Genomic DNA, 16,263 nt, shown 5'->3' on the forward strand with positions numbered 1-16,263 from the left:
TCAGATCTGAGTGATTAGGTTAAAGCTGCTGTAGGTAACTTTTGAAAAAATTTATTTGCTAAAACTGTCATTTAGTCCTGGCAGTAGAATATGAGACAGATAATATGTAAAAATCAAGCTCCTCTGGCTCCTCCCAGTGGTCCTATTGCCATTTGCAAGAAATACTCGCTCCCGGTCAGAAACAACCAATCAGAGCCAGGAGGAATGTCTTAGCAGTGTCAATCACGCTCGTGTACGCGCTGATCACACCCCTCTCTTGCACAGCGCGAGCCGTCGTTCAAACTCAAGATTGCCGGCGTGCTGCAGCTGTGCTTATGACGGAGAAACAACCTAAACTGCCAATTCTCGAGTGACACCTGCTCATAAAACAAAGAGGTAAAAGGAAAAAGACCGATGACGATAAACAAGCGAAAAAGAAAGAATTACACAGAGCCCATTGACTCGGCGTCAAAACTCTAGCCGCATAACATGTAGATAAAATGCCACGCACTCTGCTAAGCAACAATTGAAACCTGCTAATTCACTGGCTTGTCATGTTGCTGAAATAATGTACTAGCACACCTTATCTAGCATTATATATCGCTAGAATAATTACTTACATACTGTAACGTTAGTTACCGTTATATTAACGTTATCTTACTAGCTATTTATAACTTATAGAAAGAGTGCAACGTTATAAAGTTAAATCACAATTGTCTTCAACTGAATGTATCCAAAACTTTATGTATGTTTTTAAGTAAATCTAAAAGCCGCTGTGTAGAACCTGAAATAGTTGTAGCAGGGGAGAGACTACAAGTCGTCTCAGAGTTTAAATATCTTGGAGTTTACATAGATAACAATCTTACTTTTAAATTACACATTAAGAAGGTTTGTAATCACATTAAGTACAACCTGGCAAATTTTAGATATGTCCGTAGCTGCATGTCAAAAAGGGCCGCTATGATGTTAATGCACTCCATGATTTTATCTCATATCACCTATTGTTTGACAATCTGGTCACAAGCTAGCAACACTTCTCTTAAACCATTACTATCCCTATATAAGAAAACTCTTAAAGTACTCGATAGGAAATCCATATATTATCATCATTGTCATGTTTTAAAAGAATATAATCTATTGAATTTCGAAAACTTGATTATATATGCAGATCTCTGTCTTGTGTACAAAATTCAGCATGGACTGGCTCCTCCTGTATTGTGCCAGTTTGTGAGCACAGCACCAAATGCTCTCAGATCTACAAGGAGTACAGCAAGAGGTGACTGCATTGTCCCGTTTAGGAAGAGTGCGTTTGGTCAAACCGCTTTTTCAGTAAGGGCTGCTCGTGAATGGAATCTCATTCCAATTCACATTAGGAATTTTAAATCGTACGCTTCTTTTAAAAATAACTTAAAGAAATGGTTAATAGATAGTCAGGACTGTTTACATTACACTTGACATGAAATCTTGCTGCTGCACTATCCTCCTTGTCCTGCCTTTTTGTTTGTTTGTTTGCTTGTTTGTGCCTCTTGTGCTATGCCAATGTGGTTGGCTAGCTCATTGTGTTCTTTTGTGTTTAGATAGGTGAAACCTCTGTTGTTAGTTATTGTCCCAGCTATTGTTTGTTTTTTGTTGTTGTTGTTGTTGTTGTTTTTAGGTGTGACATATTAAGATCTGTCCAGGGACAGCAGATGTAAAATAGCCTATTGGCTAATTCTGGCACACTGTACATTTAATTATGTATCATTAGTCTGCATTGTCCCTGTTAAATAAACCTGAAATAAAATAATAAATAAATAAAGTTACATGTAGGCTATTGCAAAATACATAATGATTTGAGGACCAAGTTTGTAGTCAAAGTATGGGCAGGCCATAGTCAATGTAAAGCATATTATTGACGTTTAGCCCCTATTAGTGAATGTGCCATATAACTTTTTATCCGCCGTCATCGGTGGCCCTGTTTACTAGCCTGCGCGTTCACGACAGGCTCCGCTGTGGAAGACGAGCTGTGGAGGGAGGGCTGTAGCGCAGCAGAGAGCAAGGGGGTGGGACCTGTAAGTTGTGCTTGTTCAAATTTTCAGGCTAAGTCAACGTTTTCTCAAAACTCCCTACTGCAGCTTTAAGATCTTCATCCTAAGAGCCTAAACCTGGTCTTGAGCCCTTAATGTCTATAGTTTCTCAACTGAAACATGCTTTGATAAGTGATTTTTCTTTTGAAACTTTTTTCTTATATGACCACCTTTTTAAACCCATGAAATTGTTGTTCGCCTGCATAACACACGGGAACCATACTTTCCAATTCACGGATCACCCCTCCCATTATTTGATTGACAGCTCATAGCTTTGCCAACATCCTAGCAGGTAGTTTTTTTTTTTTTTAAGATTTCTAGGATATTGTTAGTGTGTTGATGTACAGAATAGTGCTGTCAAATCGATTAATCGCGATCAATCGCATCTAACACAAAAGTTTGTAAGTGTGTGTGTGTGTGTGTGTGTAACATTGAATTTAAAAAAAAATATTTTTATATTGTAATAATTTCACATTATTTTGAATAATAATTGTTTTTGACCCATGTAACCTTGTAAACAGTGCTTTAAGATTTTTAGCTATGGTCTAACAGGTATATACAGTATACAGAAATTTAATAAAGTTATCAAACACTTCACAGTCTTCACTGCATAAATTATAAAATAAAAATATATGTTATTCACTCAAGAGCAGTAATTGATTTCTTTGATTATCCTTATAATAGCGGGTTTATTCAACACAGTCTCATCCCTGCTGTCACTTTAAGACCTGCCGCACGTGACGCGGATCTGACAAGCATTTCATTTTCTCACACCTCTTTACATTCAAGACGTAATTTAACTCATTTAAGACTGTGCTTGCGACTGATACTCGACAAAACTGGCATTTTGGCATAATTTTGTGTTTTTGTCCATTCAAGCACTGTCTTCTGTGCGTGTCACACAGACAGGAGATTGACAAACACGCACCAGTTCACCACTGCGTTTTCTTTTGCGTCGTTTTGCGCTTGAATCCATTAAAAGCATTTGCATGAATAAGAGCGTGATCATATAATGTAACGCTAGTCAAAGGATGACGAAAAAAAATGGATGCTGCGTTAATTGCGTTAAATATTTTAAACGCGATAAACTGAAAAAAAGAATCCCATGCTTTAACGCATTCATTTTGACAGCCCTAATATATGTAGGCCTATGATCGGTTTGACAACACTAGAAAACATAGACACAAATACACATTCACAACCATATATGTTGTCTGGTCTTCCAGGCTGGGATGTCACATTGATGTGAAAGAGACACATGATTGACAGTCACAGCCACAACATCCGGCTCTGAAACTCTAGAAGACATCATGCTGTTTAAACAAATGACTTTCAGATAGAAAGAAAGAAAGAAAGAAAGAAAGAAAGAAAGAAAGAAAGAAAGAAAGAAAGAAAGAAAGAAAGAAAGAAAGAAAGAAAGAAAGAAATCCACAAGATAAACACATAAGAGTCTGACGAGACACTCAAATACTCAGTCTCTGGTTCCCACACTTGCCCTTGTCGGTCAAAACTTCTTGACCTGGTCCGATTAAAGTCTAGAATGACTGTCTAACTGATTTGGGTAGAGATCAGGTGACCTGTCTCTCTCTCACACACACATTCTTGTAGCAGACACCTGCTAGACTATGTGAGTCTTGAACTCCAGGGGCCAATGAAAAATTCAGAATGGCCTGAGCACTCACTTATTCCAGTGTAATGGGGCCTGTGAGAGGACATATCAGAAAAAAACACACCCAGGACATGCTATTCCTCCGCACGAAACCAACACCTCGGACTTTTTCCATACTATTAATAAAGCTCAAATTGTGTTCTTTAATGCTAGAACTGCATCTACTAACTATTTTAATAATTGATGATTTTGTGATCAATAATTGAATAGTCTAAACAAATTTCAAGGCTAATCTTTTGGCATTTTATTGAAATTGTTCTATACTTGATTGTTTGTTTGTTGTTATTACAAACAAAAGACACAAAAAATATAAGTACTCTCCCAATTTATTCTTGCTAATAAATATTTTTACATAACTATTATTAAATAACTATTTTGATAAATGTTGATTTGTGATAATTAAATGATGAAATTGATTAATCTAAATGTTTTTTTTAAAGGGTAATCTTTTTTCCAGTTTTGTATTGAAAAGCATTTTTTTTTTTTTTATTCATTCATTCACAAGTTTATTGTTATTATTTGTTGTTATTATTACAGATAAACATACTAATAAAATAAGTACTTACTCAATTTATTCTCTATAAATGCTAATAAATATTTTAAATAACTATTATTAAATAAGTATGTTGATAAATGTTGATTTGTGATAAATGATGAATTTGATTAGTTTCAATATTTTTTTAAAGGGTAATCTTTTTTCCAGTTTTGTATTCAAAAGCATGTTTTTTATTAATTAATTTATGAATTTATTCATTCATTCATAAGTTTATTGTTATTATTTGCTGTTATTATTACAGATAAACATACTAATAAAATAAGTACTTACTCAATTTATTCTCTATGAATGCTAATAAATATTTCTAAATAACTATTATTAAATAAGTATGTTGATAAATGTTGATTTGTGATAAATGATGAATTTGATTAGTTTCAATATTTTTTTAAAGGGTAATCTTTTTTCCAGTTTTGTATTCAAAAGCATGTTTTTTATTAATTAATTTATGAATTTATAACTATTTTATGAATGCTGATTTTGTGATAAATAATTTAACTGATTCATCTTAAGATTTTTTAAAAAGGTCTGATCTTTTTTCCATTTTTGTATTTAATTTTTTTGTATTTATTATGTATTCAAATGTATTTATTATGTATCTGTTTATTTATTTATTAATTCTATCATAACTTTATTGTTATTATTAAAAAAAACAAAATACAAATAATACAAGTACTTACCCCCTCTACAAAAAAATATATTATACTATATTATATTAAAACTATATTATAGACCCAACTATTTTTTTTTTTTTTTTTTTTTTTTTTTTTTTTTTTTTTTTTTTTTTTTTTTTTTTTTTTTTTTTTTTTTTTTTTTTTTTTTTTTATTTTATTGACCCAACAAATCAATGATGAAATTTATCAATTAGGTTTATTTTCAATGTTTACAATTTAATTGTTTTACTGCAGCATTCTAACACATGTCTGTCCTTTTGTTATGGAATCAAGAATTGAATGCTACATGTAGATGTGAGAGAAGAGAGAAGATGTCTTCACATCACTGAGGTCGGCAGTTGAGCATCTGAAGAGCAGTTTTGCGTAAACCTGATGGGAAAAAAAATGCATTGTTACAATGGCATTTGATTCTTTGCAGATGTCGGATTCAACCGCAGAGGTCAGCTGGAGCACTGAACACAGTAACATGTTTAATTCAGGTCATAATATTTCAGCACAAAATATTTCACAATATATCCACAACCAAGATAAACATATAACACATAGTCGCACATCTTGCTAACATATGTCACGTTGAAGTGCCGCTGGTGTGTGGCTAATGTGGTGACCCTCCAGGGCTGATCTGTGTGTGCAGAAATACAAACTCAGAAGATCTCCAGAGGTTGGGAGGACTGAATCCTCAGGCCATCGATGTGCCAACAGCTTTGTCTGAAGGGGATTATGGAATATCTCAAGTGTATACATTCTTTGTCTGTCAGGTGAGCTGTCACATGCCATTCTTATGTGAGGAGAATAGCAGAAGCGTAGCTGCATGTCTTTAGGAAGCCATTGTACTGAGAACCTTGAAGACGTGGCTGCAGAGCATCCAGTTATTCTGTCGCTCGACTCTGGTCAGGATGTGACTACAAAGGTGTTTCATTTTCTCTCCGAGAGCTGTTAAATTTCCAGAGGACTAAAACACAGGAGGGCTGGCTTTCAATTTTGTGTTGCGTAAGATAGAAATGTTCAGTCAGAGAGACAGGCGGCTGTCACGGGGAAGCAGCAACACTTAACCCCTTAAACAGAGCTTTGAACTATATAATCTATAGCTATAATGAAAATAGAAATATAGGAACACAACAGGAGAAAACTTGAAACCTGCAATTACGACTTTGAATAACATTCATTTAAAAATCCATGGAATGACCACAACCAAATAAATTGATCGATGTACTAAACACACTGACAGTATCTGACAGTGAGTGTGGTCTTGTAGCTGCTTTGGATTAATAAATCTCAGCTTGGTCACTGATCAAAAAAGCTTCAGGAAAAAAAGCTTTTAAAGCAAGGTGGTTGCTAAGGTGTTGCTATGCATATGCTAAAATATTATGAGTGGTTTATGGTGTTCAGGTTGGTTGCTAGAGCATTGCTGTGTGGTTGTGAAGGTATTCTGAGATGGTTGTTAGGATGTTACTATGCTTTTGCTATGGTCATGGTGGTTTAAAGTGGGGTGGTTGGCTGCTAGGGCATTACTATGTGGTTCTTAAAGGAGTAGTTCACCTTTAAATGAAAATTAGCCCATGAGTTACTCACCCTCAAGCCATCCTAGGAGTATATGACTTTGTTCTTTCAGACGAATGCAATCAGAGTTATATTAAAAAATATCCTGGCTCTTCTAAGTTTTATAATGGCAGTGGATTGCAACCAACAGATTGAAGCTCAAAAACGTGCATCCATTCTGCATCAGGGTGGTTGCTATGGCACCCAATCTGAGAATGTAACAGTAACTCAAGCTATTGACATAAATGCTGCATACTGCACTGGCATTATATAATCATAGCATTTTAATAGCATCTACTTAGAAAGGCCAGTGAATATGGTTTGCTAAAAATCGGTAAAGTCATTTAGGTGTAATTATAAAGGTAGACACTTCCAGATATGCAATAAGGTGTATTGATTGGGGTCACGTGGAGAGGTCACTGCTGTCTATTATTATGTAAATTAGTTGTTCAGATGTGTTCAAAAGCTCTTTATTGATATTTACTGATCTCTAATGTTGTGTTTGAATCAATTGGATGTATGTTTGTTGAATGCTAAACGGTTTCAACATGCTAACAACTTTTGTCATGCTTCACGGAAGGCTTAAGTTTGTGGGTTTTTTTTTTTTCATTAACTCTTTGATTAAGTTTACTTTGTCCGGCAGCTGTTTATTTAATTACAGTAAACAAGTTACAGTAAACTCTAAGGCATTTTGTTATTCAAATAGGTGTAAATGATATCATTTGATTATTATTACTATTTGGACACACTATACAAAGTATAATTGTAACCTCTTTACATCTTTATAGCTTCAAATAGCTCATATTACAATTTACATAATCATTTGTCTTATCTGGGCTCTCAGGCTAGACAGTGACAGCAGCTCCCTGCGGACAACAGCCAGAGGACAGCAGGTCTGATGCCATCCGGTGTGCTCAGGTGGAGACACAGTGTCTGGAGTTACACAAGAACTGTACAAGAGGTGTCATCTTACCTGCATACTCTCATCACTCAGTCATGCCTTTTTAACCACATAATGCTGGAGTTATGGTATTTATGAGCAGGGACTACTAACTGAAGCTAACCAGCCAGACCATGACCACTTGGGTTTTACACTGCAGAGAACTCATCTGAAATCATTATTTGGCTATGTTAGGAATTCAATATTAGCGTACTGCCTACCGCACACTAGAGATGCCTGATGCCTAAAGGCATGGAAAATGAGTAACGCATTCTACGGAGCCCCTAAAGCGACATGGTTAGAGGCCGTTCACAGAACGCGTTTTTTCCATTGTTTTTCAGTATAAACACGTGCTAGACGGATGTCTAACCGTTGCGCTCTTGTCTTTTGCAGCATGGCACAGCATTCTAAAAATGTGGTTCTCAAAGAAAAAAGAAGCACCTAAAAGAAGTTAAAGAAGTTTAAAAAAACGCATCTCTAGACCTTGTGCTTTTTTCTCTCGTTCCACTGCTGTTATCAACAGCAAAAACATGTTCTCTTGCTGAGGTGGATACATATAGGCTACATCAGATTTCACTTATCATGTGAAGAGTGTAGGGAGATATGACTGACAGGGCGATGTCGGAGGATTTGCTGCGCAACAGATCCTGAGCGTCATTGACAAATATGTTTTCTTATAAAATGTGTGGTCAGTCAGTACCGGCACTTCGTATACACTAGGTACGCGTGAATGCAAATTCGAAGTGAAAGTTGAATAGCAATACAAGCGCACATTCAAAAAACGATTTCAATACTCCACATATTGATATAGCGGTACAAATACAATATAGCCTACAATACAATATACAATATAAATACATACAATATAATTACTTAATTATAGAACTGCTTGAGAACGCGAAAGCATTGAAATATATTTATTTCTCGCATCTTGTATTTTTTTTCCATCACCATGTCCCTAGGGGCTCCGTAGAATGCGTCGTTTCTTTTCTGAACATAGTATTTGGCTTCGGGCACATCCATACTGCATACTAACTGTATAACAGTATATGATATAGTATGCAAAAATAAACAGCACACACACATGAACACATGCAACAAATTAATTTGAAAATTATTTTTAAATAGCCTATGTCAAATAAGTTTGCAAAATTGATGTCACGTGACCTTGTAACATTCCATGTGGTGTTATTTCAGAAAAAAATATAACAATTTATAAACACATGAAAAAATATTTAATTCAATTTTGTCTGCAAACTACATACAATTCAAAATTAAAAGTATCGTAAATCTGAACACTTGAGCTACGGCAACTACCGTATTTCCATGGGCAATTAGAATATAAAAACGTCTATTTTTGGCTCTTTATTAATGTGAACAAACATATTAGTGTGGGTCATGACAGTTTTTACACTGTAAAACCTGATGAGTTAGTTCAACTCAAACCGTTTGAGGAAACCGATTGCCTTAAATCATTTAAGTTTATTAACTCAAACAATTTAAGCTTAAAAAAATATTTGATTTGTGTTCAAGTAACTCAATAACTTATTGTTAAGATAACTTGGGTAAATAAAGTTAATAGTATTAATTCCATTCAGTTAATATAACTTAAATCTATGAAGTACACTGTAAACCCAAATAAGTTGGCAGAACTCAAAATACTTTTATTAGTATAAACTTAGTTAGCTTTAAAAAGCTAATCTGCTAACATAGTAAATGCTAACATATTAGCAATCGTATGTCATACAGAAACACTGTATGAGCACAGCAATATAAATGGATTATTTGCTCTCAAATCAAGCTGCATGCACCACTTGTCACCATGATGGTAACTATCCTAAAGCCAACATTAACAGAAATTCTTCTAAATTAGCATAACAAAACATGAATCACTACTAAATCTCACACATAACATTAATCTTACACACAAAAAACATTATATTACACTTAATTTTAGCATTTACTCTCCCTTTCGAGTGCCATCGGCAAAGCATGCTGGGAAATAGACATCCCAGCTGTTTCAGTTAAACTTAAGTTCGTCTAAATTAAAATAAATAATTTCATAAAACTCAAAACAATGAAACAGTTCAGTTTACTTAAAATATATCAGTTCAGTAAACTTGAAAGAAAAAGAAAGTGCTAAATACTCATAAAAGTTAATTTGACTGAACTAATTTGTTTAATTTAAGTTTGTCCTACTCAAACCAATTAATTATTTTGAGCATTAGGGTTTACAGTGGGTTAAATATAAAAACACAAGTAGGTGTACCTCCTCTTTTCAGGTGGTCAGACAGACAGGTTAATGTGTGCGTGGGTTTGCGTTGCCCTGAGGGACTGAGTGTTCGTCTGAACCAATAGCACTATGGGACATTCCTGTATTGTAGCTGACAGGTGCCTTTCTGACAGTGATGGATGCTGATGTTATGACAGCCTCCATTTGCTACGACTGCACTGTGTAGTGCTGCAGCTCAGAATATGAACTGTGAGAGAGGAGAAGAGAAGCTGGCATCTCTACAGACAGACACCCGTAAACAGATTATGGTGGCTGCACTGCAGCTCTCGCTCTCTGCTTATCCCAGAATTCCTTGCAACGTCCTCTCTCAGCTGCAATGCTTTCCAAGGCTGTATCTGAAACCGAAGGCTGCCTCGTTGCCCAGAAAGTCTTGCCATGTGCGTTTTTGTTTTTTTAAAAATATAACAGTAATATTATGAAATCGTATAACAATTTAAAATTGTTAGGTAAATTGTAATATATTTTTTCAGCACTCTTTGATGAATAGAAAGTTGAAACGAACAGCATTTATTTTACATAAAAATCTTTTGTAACATAAATGTATTTTCTGTCATTTTTAAAGTTTCCTATCTGAATAAAAGTATTGATACATTTAAAAACTAATTTTACTGACCCAAAACTTTTGAACGGTATAATAAATTAAATTATATCCATCTATCCATTCTCCAAAATGTTTGAAATTGTGGGGATGCTGGAGCATATATTAACATGATAAAGTAAATGATTATATAAATGTGTATATACATAAATTAGTACTTCTCGTTCTTTCAAATTCTGAAAATGCAGGGTTACAGAGCCAAAAAGTAATTTAAAATGACAAAGTTTGGAGCTAGGAATATGTTAGCCTGGGGAGAGGAGAAAATATACTGTGTTGAAAGAGAAAAAAGGTAAGAATTGAGGAAAATAAAATGGTTGATAAGGGGAAAGATGCAATCAAGGAGTGGGAAAATGGAACAGAAGGATGAATTGAGAAAGAGACATTAGTTTGGCCATGTGTGTGTCCAGGAGTCAGCATGGTGCCGCTCTGTGGTTGGTGTGCCAGGCGTTGTGTAATCACCTTATGCCCACCACAGAGAATCTTCCCTGTCCACAGTCCCAATTCTCAGGCAAATAATATGTAACCGAATGGACCGAGAAAAATAAAAGGGGGAAAACAAAAGCCATTTGAGCTTATTATGGTGACACTTCCCTGGGTAAAGTGGTGCACAGGATCCTCTGACATATGCTGCAACATGGACTGACTCAAAGATACACATGCAAACTGCAGATACAATTAAACAATAGCACTGGTATTGGATTATATGCTTTAAATGAAAATATTAATTTGCTTATAGAAGATTGCATGCATTTCTAAGGAGCTGTGGCCTAGTAGTTAGTACACATGCTCTGACGTATTGAGCAGTGGGGCTCATTAAGGCGAAGTGAATTTGATTCCAACTTGTGGCATTTCCAGATCTGGTTCTCCCCTCTCGTTCCCCATCTTTTCCAGTCTTCTATCCACTAAACCAAAATTCTCATTGGAGCAAGTTTGCTCACTTGGCAGACATCTTGGCGAAAACCCCTGGCAGCTATTTTCGAGTCACGTAAGCACATCTGCTACTATCTTCTTGAATAGGGACTGTGACTGTTTGTCACGCTGTCCAAAATGTACAGTGGGTTCCAAATTTTTTTTTATTTTTTTTTGCCATTTGGACACAGACTTTTGGACTCCCCTGTAGGCTATGTCACCACTATAATAAATACAGCAATTAAATACTGTATTTAAATAAATACTGCTGACAGCAATTAAATCATATCTTCTTATAGCTCAAAATCAATCTTTATATTTTTACAAAACATAAAAATTACAATTTTATTTTTTAAAGTTGGTCCAGCTAGTGCGATCTTTTAATTGAAAAGCCGAACTTAATTCCATTCAACTCCGCGGTACCATTTCATTCTTTTTTCGAGTTTTATAAAATAGCCTATAGACTAACAGTTGCCATTTTTATTTTTAAAAGTTGGTCTAGCTTTCTTTAAATTGACATGCTTAACTTCCTTTGCCCCCACATAGCCTACTTAGCGTTGCAATTTTTTCCTTCAGTCATCTTTTTATAGGCCTACTGCTTCTTTAAACAATTGCAATAATAAAAAGAAAAGAAAAAAAGATTGCATGTTTTGTTTAGAGACAACAGAAACCCCAAAGGTGGGACTTTCAAGGCTATTTCAAGTTATTCGTATTCACGTTCATTTAGGCTATACACAGACACATTGCACAACAACGCAAAAAAAAAAAAATGCCTTGTGTAAAACGTTAGGCTATAGGCTATAAAGAAGAGAGGCAGGAAAATACACTGCCTCTCTTCTTTAAGACTGGCTGTGAGGGATGCTTGCACCTGGAGACATATAATGACCCTGCTCTCTCTAATTTATCTATCTTCCTTTTTCCTCCTCTCTGCTGAGCCATCAAAAACTGCAGAAACTTAAATGGCACAGCAGGCACCCTCCCTAGTCGTGACGCACCCCGGTATTTATAACACTGGTCATCCATTTTGTTTACGATGAGGGAGGTGTGCAGCGCTACACTGGAGTCGAAGAGTCATCTAGCGGCCAACAGCGGTACTACAATTGCAGTTTGAGGTGTTCTTGTGGATCAGACGTTTTTTCTCCTTGGTCAAGGGATGCCTTATTATGCCCCATGCCAGCATTGACAACAGTAAGAGCCAAGAGGTAATAATAAAACCGATATCACATGATAAAGTGCACATGTATGACAGGATGAACATTTTAATCCATAATGATTTGCTGTAGCGACACAGACCAGTCGGTTCACAGATTTAGTGTCCAGGCAGGTCATGTGAGGTAGAAAATCTGACGGACGGCAAATTTCAAGATTTTCCTCTCTCTCTCTGTGGTGTGTGTGTGTGTGTGTGTGTGTGTGTGTGTGTGTGTGTGTTCCAGTACATGATAAATATAATAAATCGTAGGTCTCTCTCATCCTGACTGGAGGTTGTGTTGTTGATGCAGAGTGGTAGTAAATCCCACAGCTTCATTTTCTGTTCTCAGACATTTTCACATAGATTAAAATCCAGAGCTGTATTCTTCATGTGTCAACTATCAACTGAAGAGAGAAAGGGAAGGAGAAAAAATAACAGTGCTGAGCCCCCCGGATGACCTTGATTATGGACCATTGATTCGGGCGACCCAGAGGTCAGCATGGTAAATTCTTCCTGTTCTTACACACCAAAGTACACACATGTAAATGTCATTATCACAAGGAGTTGAACCTTCATGTCAAAACACATATGATTCTCACTTTGTGTAAAGGAAAATGGCACAGGTCCCAAATCTAATCATTCACATGTTTAAAAAGATATCATTAGCCTATAGATTAATTTAAAATTTGGCACCAAAAAGTATATTTGGATACACTTCAAAGCATTAGATACAAAATTTCTGTTTTTGTTTTGTTTTTCAGTAAAATATTACTTTTAAATCATGATACATTTACTTGAGAGGCAAAATGAGACAGGATAATAAGTCTTGTTTACTAAAATAAATAAAATATAAAATAAGCGAATTCATACTTAAAACAACTAAATCTGTCAGTGGGGTTAGAAACAAACTTGTTTTCGTTTTAAATAAAGTGTTTATTATCCTTTTGAATATTTTTTTCTGTTTTTTTAACATAATTTCAATAAAGAAAATTCAATTGATTGTCTTGAGTCATTTTGCTTCTCAAGTAAAATGAAAATACGCAGTTTATTTTAGAAGTCAGTATAGATGCATAACTATGACTCAGCTACAAAAAATATTGAACATTTCCACTATTTTTGCACAAGAAAACAGATTAGTGGGGCACTTTGTCACAGTAGAAACTGCCATTATTATTCCATATTATATATTCCATATTCCATCTATATGTCATATCATTATTTTTAATATATTTGTTTACGGTATATATTTTTTAAGCTTAATTTAAAACAAATTAAAACAATTATGAAAAATACAAGATTCATGAAGCATAAATACATTTTTAGGCAAACAGATCATGTAATTAGCCTAATGAAATTACATTTAAAACATCTGACAACGTGTCTCAAACTGGTACTATGAGAGAGAGAAAAAACACACTTAACACGAGGATTTAAATTATTCTTTTATTCTATTCTTTAATAGTTCAAATCTGCCTTCTTTATTTAGTTGACTCTTATTATGCTTGTGTGGTTTTATTGTTTACACAACAGCTAAAGCGAAAAATATGATGATATTTGGTTTGGTGGACAACAGTAGATGTTTGAAACACACTATTCAAAAGTTTTGAGTAGTTTTTCCATGTTTTTGAAAGAAGTCTCTTATATGCTCACCAAGGCTACATTTATTTGATCAAAAATACAGTAAAATCAGCAATATTGTGAAATATTATTACAAATTAAAATAACTGTTTTCTATTTTAATGCTTTTGATAAAATATATAAAAAATATACATTTATTTCTGTGATATAAAGCTGAATTTTCATTACTCCAGTCTTCAGTGTGATCCTTCAGAAATCATGCTAATATGCTGATTTGCTGCTCAAGAAATATTTCTTATTATTATCAAAGTTAAAAACAGATGTGCTGTGTAATATAGTTATTAAAACCGTGCTACATTTTTTCAGATTTCTTTGATGAATAGAACGTTCAAAAGAATCGCATTTATCTTACTGACCTCAAAATTGTCAATGGAAGTGTACAAAACCACTGCTTTAGAAAACACATTTGTGTAATTGACTTTTGGCTCAAGACTTCATTACATTGAAACAAATCATTGTTCCTTGGAACTTGGAGTGTTTGCAGCTATTATACAACAGAATTGAAGGGGGAAGACAGACCTTATTTCTTCAGTCATACCCAACTGCAAATATTTGCATCTTGACATTAAAATGTTTGGAAGGCTTTTAAAGACTGCATATTTTCCTGCTGTTACGCTGCTCAATTTGACCTATTTCCTATGCCTTACAAGCAAAACTTGCAAGCACACTCATTCTACCACATATTTGTATCATTGCAATCGGCTGACTCATAACACAATTCCTAACTTTTATACAAATCATACCATCAATTACAAAGCACAAGAAAATGCTAATTTGTTATAACTATGCTGTTACAGGCAAAATGCTTAGTTAAACAATAGACTTAAATTGGTCATTGCTGTTTGATTAGGAGTACAATTCTTTATAGAGCAAGTGTTCTCTGTCTGAAAACAACTCATTTGTTCTGTTTACTTGTTGTGTGGGTGTTTGAACAGCATGGCATGAATTATGCAAACCACCTGAGATAAAATAAAAATAAAATCGTATATAAACAGCTGTAAAGAATTTGAAATGTTTAAATGTCATAGGCTACATCCACTCACACAGAGCTTCACATCAACTTTTTTGCTCACCAGCCACTGTGGTTTTCCAAAGATAGGCTACTAACCACTCAGAATTTTCACTGGCCACAATTTTGACATCGATGCCATGGGGAACAACTGCCATATACTGTAGATATTTTTAAAGGCCCACTGGAGTTCCTTGAAACGCGCATTATTTAATCTGTTGACGTAATTTCCACTGAAACAGGAAGAAATATCGAACAGCCTCTCCTCTCCCCTTTTAAAAATAGCTAATAGCATTTAATTTATATCACAGCTCGACCAGAGCCGTTGAGCTCGGTAAAACCGCTGTTTCCTCTAACCGTTTCTCCTCCATATTGCTTTGAAATATAGCATTCTGTGCAGAATTCATATGGGTCCGATATGTTTTCTGGTCTGCGTCAACTCGCATATGATCCGCTCTGTGCTATCGTATCTCTGGACCGGAGCAGACTGTGTGCAATCTGCGGCTGTTCGTGTGACACTAACGTGAAACTAGACTTCATTCGCCCCAATGGAAAGCATATTTACACTGTCTGAATCGTTCCCCATCCCCTGTATAGTACACTGTGTGGCATTCACCATGTAGAAAATAGTTAATGTTGAACAAGTGACCGATTTCAGCCGCAGCTTCAGCGTCTATTTATAATGTAGTAGGCGGGTACTTTAGATCCTAGAGAGCATTTGATTGGACAGAAAATCTGATGAGAAGAGTAAGTGCAGAGTGATGTCATCAAAATCTTTGATCAAGTTTTGAATGCTTATATCTTCTAAATGTGAATTTTGTCATTGTTTTGGAGCACACTAGCTTATAGACAACAGTACGGCTAACATATTCATACTAAAAGCTTAAAACCTTCAATTTTGATTTCATGGGGACTTTAATATTATATATAATTTGACAGCAGGCATATTAGGCTGTTGTCACTTTAAGACCTGACGCACGGACCCATTAGAGGTTCATAAAGTCACATGCGTTTTCTTTCTTAACTGTTCTTAACTATACGCTCGCTTAAAACATGTACATATGTGAATACTCGCCAAGACCGGCATTCTGACATTTTTGTTTGTATTTCACTGTTTACCCGCAATAAGCAGCGACAAATAACTCAATTTAGCACTTAGGCGGCTTAATGTGCGCGCACTTTGGGTGTGAACACAAAATAAGCGGGA

At 35.2% G+C, this 16,263-nt stretch overlaps 1 protein-coding gene across 1 annotated transcript in view; it reads left to right on the forward strand.

Annotated features, from left to right (window-relative positions):
• The first annotated feature begins 12,743 nt into the window (after window positions 1-12,743).
• Window positions 12,744-16,263, forward strand: part of ccbe1 (collagen and calcium binding EGF domains 1) — a 68,478-nt gene continuing 64,958 nt past the window's right edge. The window contains exon 1 of the mRNA XM_056258303.1: window positions 12,744-12,911. The gene's annotated coding sequence lies outside the window, so the exon portion shown is untranslated. The remainder of the gene's footprint in view (window positions 12,912-16,263) is intronic.

This window comes from Rhinichthys klamathensis, unplaced genomic scaffold (assembly GCF_029890125.1).
Source record: "Rhinichthys klamathensis goyatoka isolate OS25496 unplaced genomic scaffold, OSU_Roscu_1.1 h1tg000150l_1, whole genome shotgun sequence".
Taxonomy (NCBI): domain Eukaryota; kingdom Metazoa; phylum Chordata; class Actinopteri; order Cypriniformes; family Leuciscidae; genus Rhinichthys; species Rhinichthys klamathensis.